Here is a 21,591-nt window from a genome sequence, read left to right on the forward strand (position 1 = left end):
CCGGATATATTTGTCTGACTGGCCGCACTGGGTCAGGAGGGATATGTGTGCATTTGTGCTTGTGTGTGGGTCTCTGTGTCTGTGTTGGTGTGTTTTTGTGTGTGTTTGTAGGTGTGTCTGCTTTTTCACTTGTGTGTTTGTCTTTGAGTGGAGGGCAGAGTGGGTAACTATGTGAGGGATCCGCGTGCCTCTGTGTTTGCGAATGTCTATGGGGTCTGTGTGTCGGTGTTTCCATGACTGTGTGTGTTTCCGTGAGTGTGCGTGTTGTGCTGTACCGTGTGTGTCTGTGGTGACAGAGGTTGCGTGTGTGAGCGTGTGCACGGGTGGGTATGTAGTGCCTGGCTGGTGGGACCGGAAGAGCTGTGTGGGATTGGGAAGGTTCACACAGAGCCTGGGGCTCTCTTTAAGATGCTCCCACCCCAAATGCTCCCCAGCCCCTGATTTCAGGCCCCTGGCCCCTTCCTAATTGCCCTCCCTGGGCTTCCTCTACCTCCCCCTAGAGACTTGCTGGGCACCACGCCCCCTCCAGCCTGCGCTGGGGTCATTTGCATATCATTTGCATTGTCTGCATAGACACTGCTTTCAGTTCTGCAGTTTTCAAGGTAAAATGTAGTTGCTCTTCTTGAAGGTCATTATGTTAAGAATTGTGGCTTTTTCTTTTATTCTTTCTGGTCCAGAACTCCCTCGCAGAATTGAGGACCCGGGGACAATGGAAGCTGTCTTCCCCTCCATTTGGAATGGGGACTGGTTCCGAGGGTACAGGCCCTGGGACCCTGGGAAGTGCAGTCTCAGAAAGAAGACTTTCTTTTTCTGTGGGGAGTTGCTTCCTGATCCTAGTCAACTGTGGCGTCTCATACCAGGGACATATATAGTCCAACTTGTGCCCTGTTGCCTGTCTCTCAGGCTCCCAGGAAGGGTCACCTTGGATGTTTCAGCACCTCTGTACCCATCCCTGACTGGGGATGGACAGCAAGGCCAGGGCTGGATGGACGACCAAGGAGCAAAGGATGGCTTTTCTTTTCAAACACTTAATGCATAATTAATGATATTTCTAATACCGCAGAGACTACCAGCCCCCAAAGTCCCTTCCTTATGGGCCATCACCATACTTGACATTCTCTCTTTTAGATATGAGTTTGAGTCTTGGCTGTATGGTTTTGGGCAAGTTACCTACAAGTTCTAGGTTGTCTGAGAGACCTTTTTCTTATCTGTGAAAGGTGGACCAAATAGTATTTAATCCTAACAATAGTACAGGGGATTGTTGGGAAGATTAAATGACCAGTGCAGGTAAAGGGCTTAGCTTAGTGCCTAGGACATAATAAAGATCCAGTGATCTTGGGTTCCCATGGGCTCCATTAGAAAACAGAAGTTCTTGGGTATGTCTTTTACACTCTAGTATAAATTGTTGGTAAGATGCTCTTTATACCAGGAACAGGTTACAGGCAGTAGCCTTGAATCCCTTCAGTGTTTTTGAGGAAGTCACGTCCCTGGGGCACTTGGGTGGAAACATTTGCAGGGGCAGCATGGAAACAGGAGATTCTTGTCTGTGCCTCCAAGGATCCAGGTCCCCTCTTTTCCCTGATCAAAGGGTCCGTAGTACCTGGTTTCCTTCTCAAAGTCAAGTAATTCATCTTCTCTTGTATGTCTTTAAGCAAGACCCCACTAGGCATCAGGGGCCATCCATGGCTGAGCAGATCTGGAGTTCCCTGGAAAACAGAGTTAGAGGCAAAGCTTGGTGCTAGTGCTTTCCGGGGGTGGGAGGTGGGATATGGGAGCAGTCTCAGGGCGAGGAGAGTAAGAGGAAAAGGGAAGTGAGGCAAGGAAGGAGGAAGAGGCAATGTCAACCGGCCACAGCTTCGTGAGGAAAGGAAGCTGGTTGCTTAGACATGAGGGATGTCTGTGGTCAGGCTGAGTGGAGCCACTGTGGCTTCAGTGAGGATGGAAGGGAGAGTTTCTCTGCCAGTGTCTTGGCCTCTCATTGGCCTCAGTTTTCCCCATGGGGCATTAACCTTCGTGCACTTCTGGGTCATGCTCTCTGGGTAGCTGCTAAGCCAAATCCCATGCCCGGTGGCACTCAGCTGAGTCCAGATAGCACCTCCATGTTTCCGGTGACTCGAACCTGGGCTCTGGTACTGCTAAGGCTCCTGGGGCCCAGCCTCCACCCCAGGGGAGGCTGAGAAGCCCGTGGCATTCGACGAGACCATGCAGTAGCGGTGGCCTGGCTCGCCGTGGAGAAAGCTGGCAGTCCAGGAGGCAGGTGGGACCGAGCAGATCAGGGAAGGGGCCCCAACAGGGTCTGCTCCGGCTGCCGTTAGTCAGTCGATTAGACCACTCTTAGGACCCGGTGCTGGAGTTGTGGACATTACCCTGCAGGCAGTGGAGAGCCACCAGCATTCTTGAGCAGGTGAGAGATCTGCTCAGTGGGGACAGGATGTATCAGTCTGCTTGGGCCGCCGTAACAAAATGCCATAGCTTGGCTGGCTTCAATGACAGAAGTTCATTTTCTCCCAGTGCTGGAGGCTGGAGGTCCAAGATCAAGATTCTGACTGATTTGGTTTCCAGAGCTCTCTTCCTGGCTGCCTTCTAACCATGTGCTCACATGGTCTTTTCTGGGTATGTGCTCCCTCTCAGGGAGGGAGGGAGAAGGAGGGAGAAAGAGAAAGAAGGGGCAGGGGAGAGAGGGAGGGAGAAGGAGCGACAGAGAGAGAGAGAGATGGACTGACAGGGAGAAAGGCTCACAAGCTTGTGCTGGTGTTTTTTCTTATAAGGACACTCATCCTATCAGATTAGGACCTCACCCTATGACCTCATTTGACCTTAGCTTCTTTCTTAGTCCAAATATGGCCACCCTGGGGGTTAGGGCTTTAACATGTGAAATTTGGGGGAACATAAACGCTCAGTCCATAACACAGAGATTGTTTGGAGAGGATCTGTGTTCAGACCTACTTGTCATTGGGAACAGAGTCAGACATGAGCTGTTCGCAGAGGCATTCCCAACTCAGAGCAGGGGAGCAGAAAAGGCTCAGGGAGTTTCATTCAGTGGGGGTGAGGCTGGGTACCCCCATAATACCCATACATGTCATAACCAGAGAGGAGAATGTTCTTCCTGGGTGAGGCATGCTGATTCAGAGCACTGGATCGGGACTGGAGTGCCTGGGGTTTGAACCCCAGCTCTGCCGTTTAAAAGCCATGTGACCTTGGGCAAGTGCGAGATGTTTATTGAACACTTGCTGTGTGCCTGGTTCTTTTTAGCTGTTGAGGATGTAGCAGTAAATGATACAAGACAAGCAGACCCAAATCTGTTCCTTGAGGAGCTTGTATTCTAGTGGAGGGAGCCAGACTAAAACCAAAATAAGGTAGCAGGTGACAGAGCCTGTTGGAAGGTGACAAGCGATGTGGAGAAAAGCAGGAAGGGTGGGTGGGATGGCAGTTTAAAGTAGAGTGGTTAGGGAGGTGACATTTATGTAATAGCCTGAAGGAGGTTCGAGAGTGAACAATGCTCTCTGTGCCTCAGTTTACTCATCTGTATAATGGGTTATGATAGCACCTATTGCATGAGCTTCTCTGGGGCATACGTGAGTTAATCCATGATGTGGGCTGGGACCTGGCCTGGCACAGCATAAGCACTCATTTTTGTTGCCTGTGACAGTCGTCACCGCTGCTCAGGTAGGAGGCTGTCCCTGCTGCTTCTGGGAGGCACAGCTGTGCACCAGGCTACAGGGGTTTTGGTGGCCTTCCTCTCTCCAGGGGCAGGAGTGGCTCTCCTCCAACCCCCTCCATCTCCTCATTAAAAGGGGACACACAGCCTGCAGGTTGAGAAGCAACGCTTGCATTTTCTTTTTACTTGAGCATCTAACTCCCAGAGGGAATTGCGGAAGCACCTTTAGCAAAATCCTTTAGCTGCTTTGGGAAGCAGCTTTGAGGCTTTCTCTGGAGTATGCACAGAGCGAGGTGGGCAGGTGTTTCTAGCCCAGCCACGCTGAGGGGAAGGGTTGCCCACCTGGATAACCAGACCCACAGCAGTTGGGACCTGGACCATGCCCTGTTCCCCTGTCCTTGCTGTGTGGCTGTGCAGCTCTCATCAGCAGGCACGGAGAGTCCCACCAGCAGTTGGGACGCCATTATTTACTATTGCAGAGATTTTTGTGGCTGTAATTTACCACCACCGCGAAGCCTCAGGACCTAAATCCCTGTAGCCCTCAGTATAGATATTGCATCTAATCAATCCTCTGTTACCACGCAAATACATCCTATAGGCTACTGATGTCTTTTCCTTTCAAACACTTAATACATAATTAATGATACATCTAATGCCACAGAAGACACCTACCCCAAAAGCTCCCTGCTATAATTTATACCCACCCGGACAAAAAGGTTGGTTCGTTGGTTCACTTATCATTCAGGAGAGTGCCTCTCCCTGCCGTCCCTGGGAAGGGGCCACAGAGTGGCTGGAGGCAGGAAGCGCTGGGCAGGGAGCCTGTCCTCCAGACAGCATTGAGCCCCGCAGGCTGATGGCTGTGCATGGCAGGGTGCTGTGTGCCACCTTTTTAAAGGATCGTCTCGCTCAGTTCTCTCAAACCACCTGTGAGGGAGGTCCTCCTGTTAACCCACTATCCAGATGAGGAAGCCGAGGCCAGAGAGGTGATGTTACCCAGGGTCCCACTTGGGTGTCTCCACACACCGGTGCACTTTGCAGGGGAGCATGGGGGTTCCAGGCTCAGATTGCGAGTTGTGGCCCTGGGTAAGTGGCTTAGCTCCTCTTAGTCCCAGTTTCTTAACCTGCAAAATATGAGCAATAGTTGCTACTCTGCAGGGTTTGAGAATTAGAGATAATGGCACATGCGAGGCACGGAAAACACGCTTGCTGATTTCCGTATCCGGAGGTGCAGTGGAGAGAACATCACTTCTCAGAGAGCTGTTTGGGCGGCTAAGCCCATCTTTTCTGGCGGCAGCAGGGGTTCATGATTTGGAAGGAGACAAGGCTGTGGGCCCCCTGTTCTCAGGAGCACACCTTCTCTGGGCAGATTAGCACCATGAGAAGGAAACCCCATTAAGGGGTCCACACTCTGAGAGTTTCCCTCACTGGGTTATGAGAGGCACTAGTCAGGAATGAGGGAAACACGGTCCTGTCCTTGAGGCACTGCGTCTGGTGGGAATGAACAGACTCAATAACCAGTGTGATGAGGAGGAATGGAGGTCAGCACACAGGTGCCAGGCCCCCCAACAGCTAGGGACACTCGGATAGTGCTGTCAGTGGGCCAAGGAAGTGGGAAGGGCCCCCATGGGGCCCCCAGGCTGCCTCCTCTCTCTACCTTGCTCCATCCAGCCCCATATGTGCTACTAAAGGCTGATATAGCTTGTGCCCCAGACCCAAGAGCTGCTCCTCGCTCAGGAGCCCTCTGCCTTGCCTCGTACCGTCTCCATCTTTTGCCTGTGATGGCCTGCCTCCCTCCTCCCTTGTGGCCTCTCCCTGGTGCACCCTCCCCATGCAGAGGGCAGAGGGATCTTTCTAAAGTGCAAACTGGATCACGCCCCTGTCCTGCCGGAAACCCTTTAATGGTTCCTCATTGCCCTTGGGATAAAGTCAAAACTCATTAGCACAGCAGTCAAGGTCCCACTGCCTCTTGGGATCTGCTCTCCATAATCCACCCTGTACTTTATGCTTTGGTAGCACCGACCTGCTTCTCGCCCTCCCCTCCCCCAGAACACACAGTGCCGCTCAACACCTCTGTGCCTTTGCTCTTGCTGTTTTCAGATGCAGCGACCTTCCCTATTTCCTTAGCCTGGCTGACTCCTACTCATGCTTCACAGGTCAGCCCGGGACACTGCCGCCTCCAGGAAGCCTTCCCTGAACCCCCCTCCCTCCTTTGGGCTGAGTGCTCCCCTGACCAGTACCCACTGGTGTTCCTGGTGTAGAGTCTGGCTAAAGATATGTTGGTATACTGAACTAGAATAGTCCTTGCCCTTGATATGAGATCCTGACGACTGCTTGTGGTTCGCTCTGACCTGCAGGGAAGAGGTGGGATTTGGCAGACAGTTGTCGGGGGGCCTATGAGATGTGGGAGTTTCAGCAGGCTTGAGACCCTTCCACGGTTCTGTTAGGAGGCTCAGGCTCTGATGGATTTTAGAGACCATCAGTGTTCTGTCCCTGGAGGGTCTTGGGGAGTGTTGGGGTGAAGCAGGATTGAAGTATACTCAGAGGCTTCAGAAATGAGGAGGATCCTTGGCAAGTGAGTATCTGGATGGGTAAAGTCATTTGATACAAAGGGTCCATCTTCCCTCCTGGTCCTGTCTCTGGATTTGTTACCTATTTTGGCACTTGAATTGTTTTAATCAGCTCCCTACTTTTTGCCCCAGCTCAATTCCCCGTCCTCTTGCATGTATAGCAAAAGGGATTTAAGGAGAGGAAACTCTTCAAAAAGCAGGGAGACTGTGGTGCCTCCTGTCCTGCTTTGTGCTGGGTAGGGATGGAGAGGTTGCCTGGGTACAGAGAGGAGCCCCTTATGGCTTGGCCAGGTGGGAGGACAATGCAATGACATCATCACATCCTTAGCTCTGAAGGTGGGAAGGGCAGAGAGGGCCTGGTTCGGGGCCAGGAATTGCTCTGGGGCTCCCCAGTGGAGGCTCTGTGTCCTTCTGGGTAATTTCCACCTTTAATATCTCAGAGTTTTATGAACAGGGAGTAAATCAGGATCCGGCACCAACTGCTTCATGTAAAGGATTAATAAACTAGAGATTTATGGGGCACCGGCAGAGGAAGGCGGTAGGAATGGAGAATGAAACGAGACTTGGTTCCCAAGGGGCAGGGGCTGGCTCCAGGATCTTTCCTCCATTATCAGGTGTCTGCTGAGTGTCGTTCCTGGGGTCCTCATTCTTCATGGCTTGCAGTTATGGTTGGGTGGCCAGGCTGGCCCTGGGCCCTGGCTTGTGTCTTCTACCTAAGATTGAACCAGGCAGGCCCAAGGTCCAGGGTGTGGAACCATCCTGGGTCTGACTGGGCTGAAGGCTTGATATTCAGTCTTTAGAGCAGCATACAGATACAAGCTCTGGGCTTGGGACGTTCACATTCCCTTTGGCTCTATCAGTTAGGGGGCAAGTAACAGAAAAGCGTGACATCAAGGGTTTAAACAAGAAATGGGTTCCTTTCAACCTCTCTGGCTGTTTTTCTCAACATGTTCACTCATCGTCGTGCTAGTGCCTCATGGTGGTGAGATGGCTGCCGTAGTTCCAGTCATCACATTCAGAAATGACCTCCACTGGGAAAAGGGGGTCCCCATCTCTTACTGGGCATCTCCTTTTAAGAGCAAGGAAACTTTTCCCAGAAGCCCTCCAATAGGCTTTCCTCTTGTCTGATTGGCAGAACTGGGTCACATGCTCCTTCCTATGCCAATCACTGGCCTGATGGCAGGGATTACCATGATTGGCTCAACTAATGAAAAGTCAGGTGGGGTATTCTTCCCTGAGTCATGTTGGAGAGGGCAGGGCACCTGGACAAAAGTGGGGCTCTCTGGGAATGAAGAAGGGGGCATGGCTGCTGGGCAGGCATTTACTGCAGTGACTTTGGGTAATTGGTGTCAGCTCAGTAAGCCTTAGTTTCCCCATCTGTAAAGAGAGTAGTAATAATGGTAGTTCTCTTATAGTGTGGTGAGGATTAAATATGATCATGCATGCTAAGTGCCTAGCAAGGTGCCTGGCACATCATATGTCCCAAGTTGGTATTAGTAACAGCTGGGTGAACTTGAGCAGCCGTATACCCCCTTGGGGCGTCAGCTCTGTGTAAAGTGGAGGTGGTATTATCTTCTCCAGGGTCACACCTGCCTTTGCTGACAGTAAAGGTGCTATTATTATGGTCATTACACTGTGGCATCCTCTTAACAGCGTAAGCTTTTTTTTTTTTTTAAATATTTTTATTTATTTCCAGGAGAGAGAGAGAGACAGTGTGAGCAGGGGAGGGTCAGAGAGAGAGGGAGATACAGACTCTGAAATAGGCTCCAGGCTCTGAGCTGGCAGTCAGCACAGAGCCTGACGCAGGGCTCGAGCCCACGAACCACGAGATCATGACCTAAGCGAAAGTCGGACGCCCAACCGACCAAGCCACCCAGGCGCTCCTTAACAGCGTAAGCTTTTGAGTTAGGTTAGGGTCTTCAACTTCCCCGTAATGCAGCTTTAGTGAAGCTACTGAACCATTCTGAGCCTCAGTTTCCTCATCTGTAAAATGGTGATACTGTTGCTTACCTCGTAAGGTGGTTGGGTGGTTAAGTAAATAAGGCAGGAAGTGTGGCACCTAGCTGGTATAGGGCCTGGCAGACAAGTCCCTTAAATAAACTTCTTGTCCTTCCTTTCCTGTCCCGGGTGCTCATTTCATTTGGAGCAAGACCCTACGGGAGACTGGAGGCATAAGGGTCAGAATCCATTCCCTTGGGGGCAGTAAGGTGAAGTGGGCTTTACTGGTTATAGTTCAGGTCATCACGGAACTGGGATACCAGTCAGGTAGCAAGGCTGAAACCCAGTATTTAATTTTATTTTCATTTTTTTATTTATAATTTTTTAATGTTTGTTTATTTTTGAAAGAGAGAGAGAATGTGAGTGGGGGAGAGGCAGGGAAAGGGGGAGACAGAATCCGAAGCAGGTTCCAGGCTCTGGGCTGTCAGCACAGAGCCCAACACAGGGCTTGAACTCACTGACTGTGAGATCATGACCTGAGCCGAAGTTGGACGCTCAACCAACTGAGCCACCCAGCCGCCCCTGAAGCCCAATATTTTAGAGGGGGCCAACAGGCTGGGGTGAAGGGAGGGCCAGAGCTCAGATGGCATGAGGTTACCCAGAGCTCCCTGGGGACTTTATTTTTATTGTTATGTTTTTTCTTTTATCTGTATATATATATAAAAGTTTATTTATTTATGTTGAGAGAGAGGGAGAGAGAGCACGAGCAGGGGAGGGGCTGAGAGGGAGGGAGAGACAGAATCCTAAGCAGGCTCCACTCTGTCAGTGCAAAGCCCAATGTAGGGCTCGAACTCAGGAACCACAAGATCATGACTTGAGCTGAAATCAAGAGTCAGACGCTTAATCGACTGAGCCCCCCAGGCGCCCCTCCCTGGGGACTTGAGATGCTAAATCTGACAGCACAACTGATTCTAGCTCCCACTGCCTGGACCAGGGTTGCTGCTGCTGCATGCAGGTCAAGGACTCTTAATGGCAAGTGACTGGGACTGAGCATGGAGCGGTGGGCACAAAGGTAAATGGATAGATGGTGGCTCTGGGAAATTGCTGGGGTTGCTGGAGGTGGTGTGTACAGTCTAGGGGTGGTGGTGCATCCGGGCTGGCTGTCCCTGGGCCATTCTTACCTCTCAAGGCCTGCCACTAGGAGAGTTTCAGCTCTGCAGGCTCCTGGCCAGGGCTGCCTGTCGGGAGGCAGCTTAGAGGGGTAGGTCTGAGCAGAGACTCTAGACTCCCCCTGCCTGGGTTCGAAGCTCGGTTTCACTCATAATTTAGGTGATGTGGGCCAAATGCCTTCCCCTCTACGTGCCTCAGTTTGCCCCATCTGCAAAGTGGGGTGTGAAATAGACCCTTACCTCTTAGGGTTGTTGTGGAGTTTGTATGCGGGTAGTTATGCAGCACAGGGCCTGGCACACAGTAAGTGCTCAGTGAGGAGTAGTTGCTACTTGAGGATAATAAACAGATGCATTTCCCGCTTTCACAGGGTAAGTCCTATTTTCTCTTACTTGCTCTTCTATATGGCCCACGGCCTCACTACCAGGTGGGAGCAGGTTGGAGAGGAAGATGGAAAACTTGTGCTTCATTAGTGATTAAGCATCAATATAGACGCCCAAAGGGCCCGTGAAACTGTCAGAGAAGCTGGTGTGAGCACAAAAGGGTCCAGGGGTGGAGGACGGGCAAGGGAGGAAGCAAGAGAGCTTGCATCAGCAGCCCAGTTCATGGCTCAGGAGGGGGTTGGAGCATCTGTTCTTGTGGCATGCTCACGGGCAGCCCCTGCAGGNGAGCCTGGAGGGCCAGGCCCGGGGAAGGCCTCATATGTGTCTCTTGGTGTTGTTGACCACTCCTATTCTGACCCAGTCACTGTCTAGAGGCCTTATAACCCCCATAAAAGTCCTCAACTCCCTTGGCAGATTGTGTTTGATCTCCTTCTGTCATCCAGCACCTTGCTTAGATCCAGCAGGGCCCATCTGTAGCACATTGTTTCACATGGGTTACACCTGGACAGGGTTCTGACCTCTGGAAAGTCCTGCTCTGGGGCCCAGTGGGGGTTGGGGTGCATGATGAAGCTCCTCTGTACCTGCAGGTCTAATGCTCCTTGATGTTTCCGAACTAATGCTCTAGGGAATACGAGTTCTACAGAATGCCCTATAAAGGCTCTGACAAGTCCTACAGGAAATGGACCCGAGTGTTTCGTTTAACCCTTTGTTAAATGTATTTAACCATGTTTTCTTAGTCTCTGTAGAATTCTTTTAACATTCTGAGGAAACGGTGTTTGTTGGACCCACTTTGGATAACAGTGAGGTAGGAAAGAGGGCACTCGACAGGGGGTAGGGATGCTGCTTCTCTAGCCTTGGACATGTGGATCCACACAAACTGACTGAGCTTCTGTTCCTTTAGATTAAAAAAAAACTTGGTGATGATAATGCCTCTTACTTTGCTGATATACGAGAGTGTTTTTTAAAGACTATTTAAAAAAAATTTTTTTTAATGTTTATTTTTGAGAGAGAGAGACAGAAGAGACAGAGCTTGAGTGGGGGAAGGGCAGAGAGAGGGAGACACAGAATTTGAAGCAGTCAAGGCTCTGAGCTGTCAGCACAGAGCCCGATGCAGGACTCAAACCCATGAACAGGTGAGATCATGACCTGAGCTGAAGTTGAATGTTTAACCAGCTGAGCCACCCAGGAACCCCTAAAAAACTATAACAGAAAATTTCAAATTGATCCCCAAGTAGAGAGAGCAGCATTCGTGTGCCTCCATGTCCATATTATCCTGCTTCAGTGGTAATTTGCATTTTACCTATCTTGTTTCATCTACCCCCCCACCTTTTTATAAGGAGGATTTTGAAGATGATATAAAATTAAGCCTGTGAAAGTGCTTTTCACACTTCAAAGTGCTATACAAATGTAAGACATCTATCATTACTATTGTCAGGTTTATTATTTCTTCTTCCTAAAGTTCAAAGTGCTGTGTAAATGTAAGGCATCTGTCGTCATTAGCATTATGATTTCTTATTACTATCCAGTCTTATCACCAAAAATGCCCAATTGTTTGGATATTAATGGAATTCCATTCGTAAGAAGCTAGACCAAGCCCTGGGTTGGGGGGGAGGGGGAGCGGCATGTACAGCTTAACATCCAGTCCTACTGCCAAAGGGCTTACCATCAGGTGGAGTGGTGAGATGGAAGACCCCAAAACACAGGCTCACAATACCTGGTAGCCTGGGGAGTGCCAGACGAGGGAATGGACGGTTCTGGAACAATTCAGGGAAGGAAAGAAGCAGAAAGCCGAGGAAGGTCATGCTGGAGGCTCTTCCTCTTTGGAGAGGTTTTCCTCTCCCTAGCAAGTTTGGGAGCTTGGCTGGTCCTGGAGGCAGCTGGAGGGATAAGATTTCTGAGACACAGCCACCTGAGCACCCAGTGATTGGATGGCCCTGAAGGAGGGCAGATGCTGGGACTTTGTGAGAACACCAGTCTCCCCCTCTCCCACGAGCTGCCGTCAGCAACCTTGTCAGGATGGGGAATATGGACTATTGCCACTTCCACACGAACTTAGTGCAGCCTCAAGACAAACACAGCTTGGTAACTATCGAGCGGACAAATGAACCAACAAATCCCAAGTAACCTGAAACTGTTAGAGGCCAGCTCACTGTCCCCGACCTGGGACTGTGGACCTCACTGTTGCCTGCCGCCTACCTCTTCCTGCGGCCTGGGCTCTGCCAGGGGCCTTCTTCCCCAGAGGATCTTGTCGGCCCTCTTCCTTCCCCAGGGCAGAGACTCAGAGATTGGGAGTGTGCAGCCTTGCAGGGCCACCAAAGCTGCCATCCCTCTGAATTGTCTATGTAGAAGATGGAATTTCAGTCTTAGAGCCTAACCAGTGGGGGAACAACTAACTCTCTGTTGGCTGTAGATGCATTTGGCTGACATTTTGCTTTTAAAACATAGGAACCAGGAGAAGATTTCACATAAAAGCATGTATTTCCCATTTCCTTTGAATACTCAGAAGATTGGCAACTCCAGACCCACATTTCTGCCTGGCAACCATGGCAGGAGCTGAATGGCAGCCTCCTGTTCTGCTCGGTCACGTGCTGTCTGGGTTGCCATGGCCCCTGGGAATCTTGGGCTTGTTCACGTTCCTGCCTGGTCCTGCGGGGGCACTTGGGTTGGGGACCTCATCACAGAGAGCTCCGCAGTGCTGAGAAGCCACTGCGACCAGTGCGTCTGACCAGAAGGCCAGACGACCCCAAAGCTGTTTCTGCCTGACTTTGCTGTTCCTGATCATGACAATTTTGTCATCATTATTTGACCCAGGACATTCTCCTTCCGTGATGTATTGGGGTCCTGGCAGGAAGCAGGTGGCACACTCAAGCTGGGTAATTAATTTGATGCATGTTTAACAAAGGGCTGTTTACAGAGGTATGGGCAGAGTTTAGGAAAGCTGACAAAGGATAGGGCAGCACCCCGAGGCTAGCAACCGTGGGGAGCAGTTAGCATCCCCGGGCCACGGGCGCTAGGGGAGGGGACTGCAGAGAGAGGGCTGCCTGATAGGAATGTGGCTTTCCAGAAGGGATGCGGCCACATCGCAGTGACCCTGCTCACTCACCTCCTGCCCTGCATTTACTCTCGGGCTGCCCTGTTGGCCAAACCCAAATGGAAGCCAGAGATCATGGGAACCTCTGCAGAAATCTGTTTCAGGAGGAGCCCAGACGGAGGGAGCCGTACGGAAGAAAAATCTGCAGGAACATTATACTAGGTTGACAAACCCTGATCCCTTAGCTGGCTGCAGTAGGAGGTGGTTCAGTCTGTGTGGGGCGGCTGGCCTGATAACGAGGCGCGGTCCCCATTATGGTGTGGGGAGCTAGTATTTCTGGGAGTGGAGGGCCCCTCCTTGGCAGGCCTGCCGGGCCTGGTTTCCTGTCCTGTTGGGTCGGGCTCCTCTCTAGTGTGTATCTGTGTGTGAGTGTGAGTGGGTGGGCCCCCCACCCCCACCCCACTGACCGGGCTGCCCCTTTCTCTGGAGCTCCATAGCCTTCCACAAGTAGCTCTAAAAGGAAACCGAGGGCAGTAAGGGGGGCAGGTCCGCCGTCTGTGAGGGCTCCTGTGGGGACAGCCTTGCAGTGAGCCCGAGGCCAGGGCAGCGTCTCTTTATTGACTTCTATTACTTGAACACCCTCTGCGTACAGCATCTTCTCAAGAGCTTTCCTGCTGTGATATGATTTAAAAGGCTCCTTCATCCCAGATTATCTTCCCCACTAGCCTGCCTTGGATTTTGAGCAGCTTCCCAGCCTCAGAGAATGTCATCGCTCGAAGGACCTTCCTGTCCCCTCATTCGGCAGAGAGCAAACTGAGGCCCAGAGGCAGGAAGTGACTGGCCCCAAGGTCACAGGGTGATCTGGGGCTACAGCAGGAAAAGGAACCTGGACTGGCTCCTGGGCTGGGGGTCTTGTGGCCTCCGCCCCAACGCCCCTGGCAGGCGTTTTGGGGGTAGAGTCTGACAGAGAGGAAGGGGCAGCCCCGGAGGCTGGGCGGCTGGCCCAGGTGGTCTTAGGAGAAGGAGATCTGGAGCATAAAANGGATAGGGACGGGGATAAAGAAATAGAAGAGCCACTTCCGAGCACATCCCGCACAGTGGGACCCAGACCACGTCCGTGGGGTGAACTGGGGAAGGACGACGCTGTCTGCTGCGCCCTGCCCTTTCCCAAGGGCGGTGCTGAGAAGCAGGCAGAAGCTCCCGCAGTGGGGCCAGGCTGGGAGAAGCAGGTCGCAGCGGAGCGGTGCCCATGGGGGAGAGGAAGGCGGTCCTTAAGCGGCGGAAGGCCGGAGTCCAACTTTGCCACGTGGAGATGTGCTCTTGGGCATAAATCATCCGAAGTGCCGGGCTTTTGTTTTCATTTGTACAGAAAGAGGGCGATTATACCTCACAGCGTTGCTGTAGGATTGATCGCTATTAATATCCAATATTAATAATACCAAGGATAAACGCTTTCGTTTATTGAGGCTTAGTATGTGGCCGGTGCTGGGCCCAGCAATTTCCACGCATTATCTTATTGAATCTTCGCGGCGACTCCGTGAGGAAACTGAGGCTCCGGCGCTAGGGCCGGTGCGCGGTACCGCAAAGGCTCGGGGAGGCCGCGGAGGGAGACAGCTTCTAATCTACGGCACGCCGACTGTGTTCTGCCGACCCAAGAAAAAGTTCCCTCCCCACCGCTGTCAGTGTTTACTCCCCGCGGGCTCTGGACGTCCTTGGAACCTTCTTCCAGAATGGCGGTTTGCGGAGCTCTCTGTGGACCCGAGCGTTTTCCACTCTTCACGCCACCTCCCTGGGAATCCTGCCCAGGTAATAATTTTCTGAAGGAGGAAAAGAGCCTGGCAAATGAGAAAACAATCTTCTGACTGAACTGTTGCCCGCCTCCCGTGCTGTCTGTCAGCCGACCCTGGAGCCTTGGCGGGCTGCGGGGCTGTCCCTAAGTACGTGTGTGAGTGCGCATGTGTGAGAGTGTGAACGTGTGTGTGAATACTGCTGCATGTGTGAGTGTGAACGTGTGTGTGAACATTGGTGCGAATGTGTGAGAGTGTGAACGTGTGTGCGCACCGACATTTGTGTGCATGTGTGAGAGTGTGAACACGAGTGTGAGCACTGGTGTGCATGTGTGAGAATGCGAACACGTGTGTAAACACTGGTGCGAATGTGTGAGAGTGAGCGTGTGTGAGAGCACTGGTGCACACGTGTGAGAATGTGAATGTGTAAGTGTGTGTGTGAACATCGGTGTGGATGTGTGAGTATATGCACGTGTGTTTATGGAAGCATGAGGATGGGTGTCGGTGTGAATGTGTGTGTGAGGGAATGTGTGTGTATGAGCCTGTTTCCTTGTGCATGAATGTGTGTATGGCCGTGTGCATGTGTGTGTACTTCAGGGTGGGTGTCCATATGCACGTGTGTGTTTGCCAAGGTATACCTGTGTGTGTGAGCCTATCAGTGCGTTTGTGTCCTTGTGTGTGTGATGGTGTATTGTGTGCATGTGCATGAAGATGTGTGTAGGTATGCGTCTCGGATTGTGTCGGTAGGTATGTGAGCTGTTCATGGGAATGTGTGCCCAAGTGTGTGACCATATGTGAGTGTGTGCTTGTGGACCTATGCCTGTGTGTGAGTGTGTGTACACTGGATGTGACCAGACGGGTCAAGCCCACTGGGCCTCCGCTTCCAAAGAGCAGTCATTAAGGAAGCACTTTAATTTTCCAAACTTGGGGGGGTTCCTGGGTGGCTTAGTCGGGTAAGCGTCCGACTTCAGCTCAGGTCATTATCTATCTCATGGCTCGTGGGTTCGAGCCCCGCTGACAGCTGGGAGCCTGGAGCCTGCTTCAGATTCTGTGTCTCCCTCTCTCTGCCCCTCCCCTGCTCATGCTCTGTCTCTCAAAAATAAGCATTAAACAGGGGCGCCTGGATGGCTCAGTCAGTTAAGCGTCCGAATTCGGCTCAGGTCATGATCTCTCGGTTCGTGGGTTTGAGCCCTGCTTGGGGCTCTGTGCTGACAGCCAGCTCAGAGCTTGGAGCCTGCTTCAGATTCTGTATCTCCCTCTCTCTCTGACCCTCCCCGGCTCATGCTGTCTCTCTCCGTCAGAAATAAATAAAACTTAAAAAAAAAAAAAAAAGCATTACACAAACTAATGATTATATAAACATGGCGGGGTAGCCTGGTGGGGTGACGGGTGATGTCACCCACTGAGTGTTAGGCTCTCACCTTCTCCCTGGGGCTTATAGAAGCCATGGTGTCTCCTGAACAGGCAGTCGGCCACCACTTTCCTGGGGAGAGAGCTGGTTTTATTGCCATTCTTAAGCAAGATGGAGTATGTTCACTGGGCCAGGGCACTGCAGAGGCCTCTCTTTGGGGGCAGGGCTGTGACAGGAATGCCTCCAATAGTCTGGGCCTTGGAGCTGCTCCCTAACGGGCACATGGTAGAGGTGCTGGACCATGACCAAGTGTGACTCCATGCCAGGCCACTCACTGCGACTGGGAGAGCAGATGGCAGGGCTGGGCCCTCTGGATGGCTGCTCCACTGTCCGGCGCCTCTCCCTGCTGCACACCTTTCTCACTGTCGCAGGGTCCCCAGGACAGCCAGATCCCACCGCCATCTTCTTTCCTGTGCCCACATCCTCTAGCACTCAAGGGAGCAAAGACCCTTTTCCATGGGGGGCAGAGGGGTTGACATGTCCTGGCTAAAGGCAGAGAGGGCTGGGGAGGAATTATGTAATTTGAGGAGAAATAGGTGCTTGGAGCTGTTGACTGAGCTAGAGATAAACTTTGCTAAGACTTGCCCACCACTAACCCTAGTCATGAGATTCACCCCCCACTCTTGGGAAATATTCTCACTGATCCTTGTATAGAGCTTACACGATGCCAGGTACTTTACATGCATTAATTCATTGAATTGACACAACAGCCTGATAGGTGGATAATGTTGGTATCCCTTCATTTTACAGAGGATGAAACCAAGGCTCAGAGAGGTGAAGTAACTTGCCCAAGATCACCCAGCTGGTTACGGGCAGAGCTAAGCAGTAGTGTTCAAGAGACTGCTCTTAACCACTGTGTATATTATATCCCTAAGTAAAAGTTGTCCTGTTTTTTGATTACATTTACTCCACACTGGCTGATTCAAGGAAAGAGGTCATAGTCAGTGTTTCGTGGGCTGAGCAAGGAGCTGACATCTTGAGGGAAGTTGTGATAGTGGAAGGAAGATGCTTCATGCTAAGTGAGTCTTAGTAGAGGGCTGGCCAGGGGCTCAGGTTACTGGGGCTCAGCCCCTTTTGTGCTGCCTGCTTCCCTGCATAGTAAGTTCCNCATCAGCATTTCTGTATCCCTCCAACAAGTGATTTTTAAAATGAAAATAATTTTGGTAACGGCTTTATTGAAGTATAATACACATACCATACAATTCACTATGTGAGTGTACAATTCACTGGTTTTTAGTATATTATTATAATTCAGTGGTATTTAGTATATTTACAGGGTGAATCATCCCAGAAAGGACTGCCATACCCATGCATAGTCACCCTTATTCTCTCTCCCCCAGCCGCTGGTGACCACTAATCTGTCTCTGTGGATTTGCCTGTTCCGGACATTTCACCTGAATGGATTCATATAATATATGGTCTTTTGTGACTGGCTTCTTTCGCTTGGCACAACATTTTCAAGGTTCACCCATGTCATAGCATGAACTAGTACTTCGTTCCTTTTTATCGCCAAGTAATATTCCACTGTGTGGGTTTTTAAAAATCCATTCATCAGGTGATGGATACTAGGACTATTTCTACTTTTGACTACTATGGATAATGCTGCTGTGAAGTTTTCATATGGAAATATATTTTTATTTATATTGAGCATGTACGTACGAGTAGAACTGCCGGGTCATGTGGTAACTCAGTGGTTAACATTGGAGGAACTGCCAGACTGTTTTCCAAAGTGGCTGCACCGTTTTCTGTCCCTGTCAGCAGTGTGTTCAGACTGTGATTTCTCCACATCCTCATCAAGACTTGTTTTTTTCTGTTCTTTTGGTAGTGGCCATCTTGATGGGTGTGAGGGGATATCTCATTGTGGTTTTGATTTTTGTTTCCCCGATGATCAGTGATGCTGGCATCTTTTCATGTGCTTACTAGCTATTTCTTTATCTTCCCTGGAGAAGTCTGTTCAGATCCTTTGCCCATTTTAAACTGGGTTCCAACAAGGTTGTTGAAGGGAAGAACAAAGGAGTGAGTGAGTGAGCCAGCCTACCACATATCAGACACTGGGGATGCCGAGACGAAGAGGACGAAGAAGACCAGTCCTTGCCCTCAGCGAGCTCATGGCTCAGAGCTGGAGACAAACACACCTGAGAAGCAGACAGATACATGTGCCTGAACAGCAGTAGGCACAAGAGGCTAGGTAAAGTAAGGAAGGCTTCCTGGAGGCGGAGCCATTTGAGATGGCTCTTTATGGGAGATGGGGAAGCACAGAGCTGAGGAAAAGCCATTCAGGTGGAAGAACTTGCCTGGGATGAGGAGGCAGTGGGAGAGCTGGGGAGCTGCCAGAAAATAAAGGGTGGGGGATGGCAAAGCAGGGTGGCTGTTGTTTTTTTTTTTTTAATTTTTATTTATTTCTAGGAGAGAGAGAGAGACAGCGTGAGCAGGGGAGGGCCAGAGAGAGAGGGAGATACAGACTCTGAAATAGGCTCCAGGCTCTGAGCTGGCAGTCAGCACAGAGCCCGACGCGGGGCTCGAACCCACGAACCGTGAGATCATGACCTAAGCGAAAGTTGGACGCTTAACCGACTAAGCCCCCCAGGTGCCCCCCCCCCTTTTTTTTTAAATATAAATATATACAATCAAATTTATCTATTTTGACGGGGAGGGGCAGAGAGAGAGGGAGAGAGAATCCTAAGAGAATCCCAGGACAGAGCCTGACATGGGGTGTGAACTCACTAACCATGAGATCATGACCTGGGCTGAAATCAAGAGTCAGACACTTAGCCGACTGAGCCACCCAGGCTCAGTTTTGGACCCCAGGAGAAATAGCCAGGAGAGGTGCCTGCATGGCTGAGGGGTCTGGAGTGGCAGCAGCTCAGCCTGGGTTTCAATTTGCCATCCAAAGCCTGCCTGTCCTCAGGCCCTCCTAACAGAACTGCTTCAGCTGCTGCAGCGGTACCGGGTGGGTCCTTTTATGTTTCAGTAATTATCCTGTCACCCACCAAAAATAATTTCATCCCAGGAAGAAGGCAGGTTTGGTGGTGTTAAAAACTGCTGCCGCGTAAGTGCAAGTGGCCTAACTGGGATTCATAAATCCACTTTTTAACAAGCACAATTAGGAATACTTACTGCAGGCCAGCTTGAGGAAATCAGGAAAGTGCTGTTAGCTGGAGCATCTTTTATGTGGCTTTATTTAATGGGATGGAAGACTTAGTTTGACCCTGGCATCTCAATTAGTCATGAGGGGAGGCAGTCTTAACCTAAAAGTGACATTTTACCCCAAAGTTTAATCCTGAGTCATTCATTAGGCAATGAAATAGTGGGAAGAGAGGTCTTCTAGATTGTTCTTTGGGGGAAAGTGCCAAATCCCCATAGGTTTGAGAAAAGATAGGAGAGATCCCCCCAAATCGGACTGATAGTATGGACAAATACTCAGATAAAGAGGGTTCTGTCTCCCCCCTCTTTTTTTGTTGTTTTATATTCACTATGCCAATTCAGGTATGCCAATTGCTGTGGGGAGGGTGGTGGTCTGACCAGGAAGATTGAACTAAGGCTCGGGATGGCTGTGAAATCACATGAGATCCAGAGGTATCTTGGAGGATGGGGTGGACACAGCAGTGCCATGGAAGGAGAGATCTTTGTGTGGGCTGGAATGATCTGGAGAGCTTCCATGGGAGAAGCGGGGTTGAGGTGGGGTTGAGGATGGGCAGGATTGAGGAATGTGGAAGGGAAGAGAGTGCACTGGAGCCACCATGGGCCCCTGACCCAGGCAGCCTTCTCCCAGGAAGATGGCAGGCACAGCTATCAGCAATGATGGAGCTTGGCTGTGCTGGGACCCATGCAGAGACAGCTGGACCCGAGCTGGGAGGCCCGGGGGCTGGTCCTGCCCCTGCCTCCGTCTCACTGTGGGACTCGAGGCAAGTGTTTCCCCCTCTGTGGATCCCAGTGTCCTCTTGACTGCTCTCTAAGGATCCTTCCAGGCTTGACACTGCGCAATATAGACAAGGGATGTTGGTGTTACTGCTTAAAGTAGGTAAAGAATGCTCTAGGAAATTCCCAGGGTAGAAACACATGACACAATATGAAAAGTTGAGCCTTTTGGGGATGTAAGGAGGAACATCTGAAGATCTTCACAAGCATGGGGCCAGAGCACTCATGGGTCTGGTCAATTCAAGAGACTGAGAAAGAATTTCCAATTTCTTTTTATTAAAATAAATGAATGAAGGATGGATGGATGAGTGAATGGATGGATGGATGGATGGAAGGATGGATGAGAGCATGATGGGCTTTGTGCCTAGTGTAAAGGAAGGATCCCTGGTGCAGTAGGATCCCTTGGATCCCTTCCAGGTCAGGAAGGCTTGGGTCTGACCCCCATTCTGCCCTTATTGGCTGTGTGGCATTGGATATGTAACTTACCTTTTTGAACCAAGGAGAGGAGGTTATTTTCATTTGACGAAATGGAGATTTAATACTACCTATGTCATAATCTTGTAAGAATTAAATGAAATGAAACAAAGTGCTTGGCACACAGTAGGTTGGTTTCCCTTTTCTCCTTCTTACTCCTCACCCACATCCCTGATTGGAAAGTTGGGGTTTTATCTGCTCTGCCTCCAGCTAGGGTCTTGTTGGGGGTGCTAAGGAGGCGTATTACATGTAGGAAAGGTACTTTATAAACAGTACTTTGCAATCATAAAGGTTGTTTTTGCAAGGTCATTTGTAATAGTACCTGGGATGATGATGGAGGTGAAGACAGGGAAAGACAGTAAATGGGCTCTCAGAACAGGGGAGAGTTTGTGCTGTTCCCTAGTAACACTGAGGGCTTACTGGCAGGGGAACTTCGCAGACCTGGTTGGGGCTCCCAGAGCGGGGGTTTGTTTACAAGAAGGGCTGAGTTTCAAGGGCAGCCTGGCCCTTAGGTGGGCCTACATAGGGAGATCTGGAAGAGCTGTATTTTAGAGGCACCTGGGTTCCCAGGAGAACCCTGTTTGACCTTGAAGGGTGGAATCGAATGCAGTGGCAGGTCCAGAAAACAAATGGGAAGAGTCACACTGGTTGGGATAAGATCAGAACTAAGATTTACTCTGCACCATCCACGTTCTAGTGATGGCTTCAGTTGCTTTTACACACATCATCTCAACTGGAACATAAATGTCATTATTCTGGTATGAGAATTTGAATATGAGGAGGCTGAGGCTCAGAGACGTGCAGTAACTTTCCCAAAGCTGCAGAGTAAGTAAATGGCAGGCCTGAAATGTCAGGCTGGGTTTGTTTGCCTCCAGAATTTGCTGGAAGCCAACTTTGAATAGTAACATCTTTTTTTTTTTTTTGATTTTTTTTTATACTTGTAAAACATAACTGAATCCCTCCAACACTCCTTTCTAAAAAACCTTTTATTGGGTACCTGAGTGGCTCAGTCGGTTAAGCATCTGACTTCAGCTCAGGTCATGATCTCACAATTTGTGAGTTCAAGTCCCACATCTGGCTCTGTGCTGGCAGCTCAGAGCCTGGAGCCTACTTTAGATTCAGTGTCTTTCTCTCTCTCTCTCTCTGCCTCACCCCTGCTCATTCTCTGTCTCTCTTAAAAATAAATAATTAAAAAAATAAAATAAAAAATAAAACCTTTAATTTTGAAATAGTTGGCAAAAAATTTTTAGTTTGAAA

This window comes from Crocuta crocuta, unplaced genomic scaffold (genome assembly GCF_008692635.1).
Source record: "Crocuta crocuta isolate KB4526 unplaced genomic scaffold, BGI_CrCroc_1.0 scaffold130, whole genome shotgun sequence".
Taxonomy (NCBI): domain Eukaryota; kingdom Metazoa; phylum Chordata; class Mammalia; order Carnivora; family Hyaenidae; genus Crocuta; species Crocuta crocuta.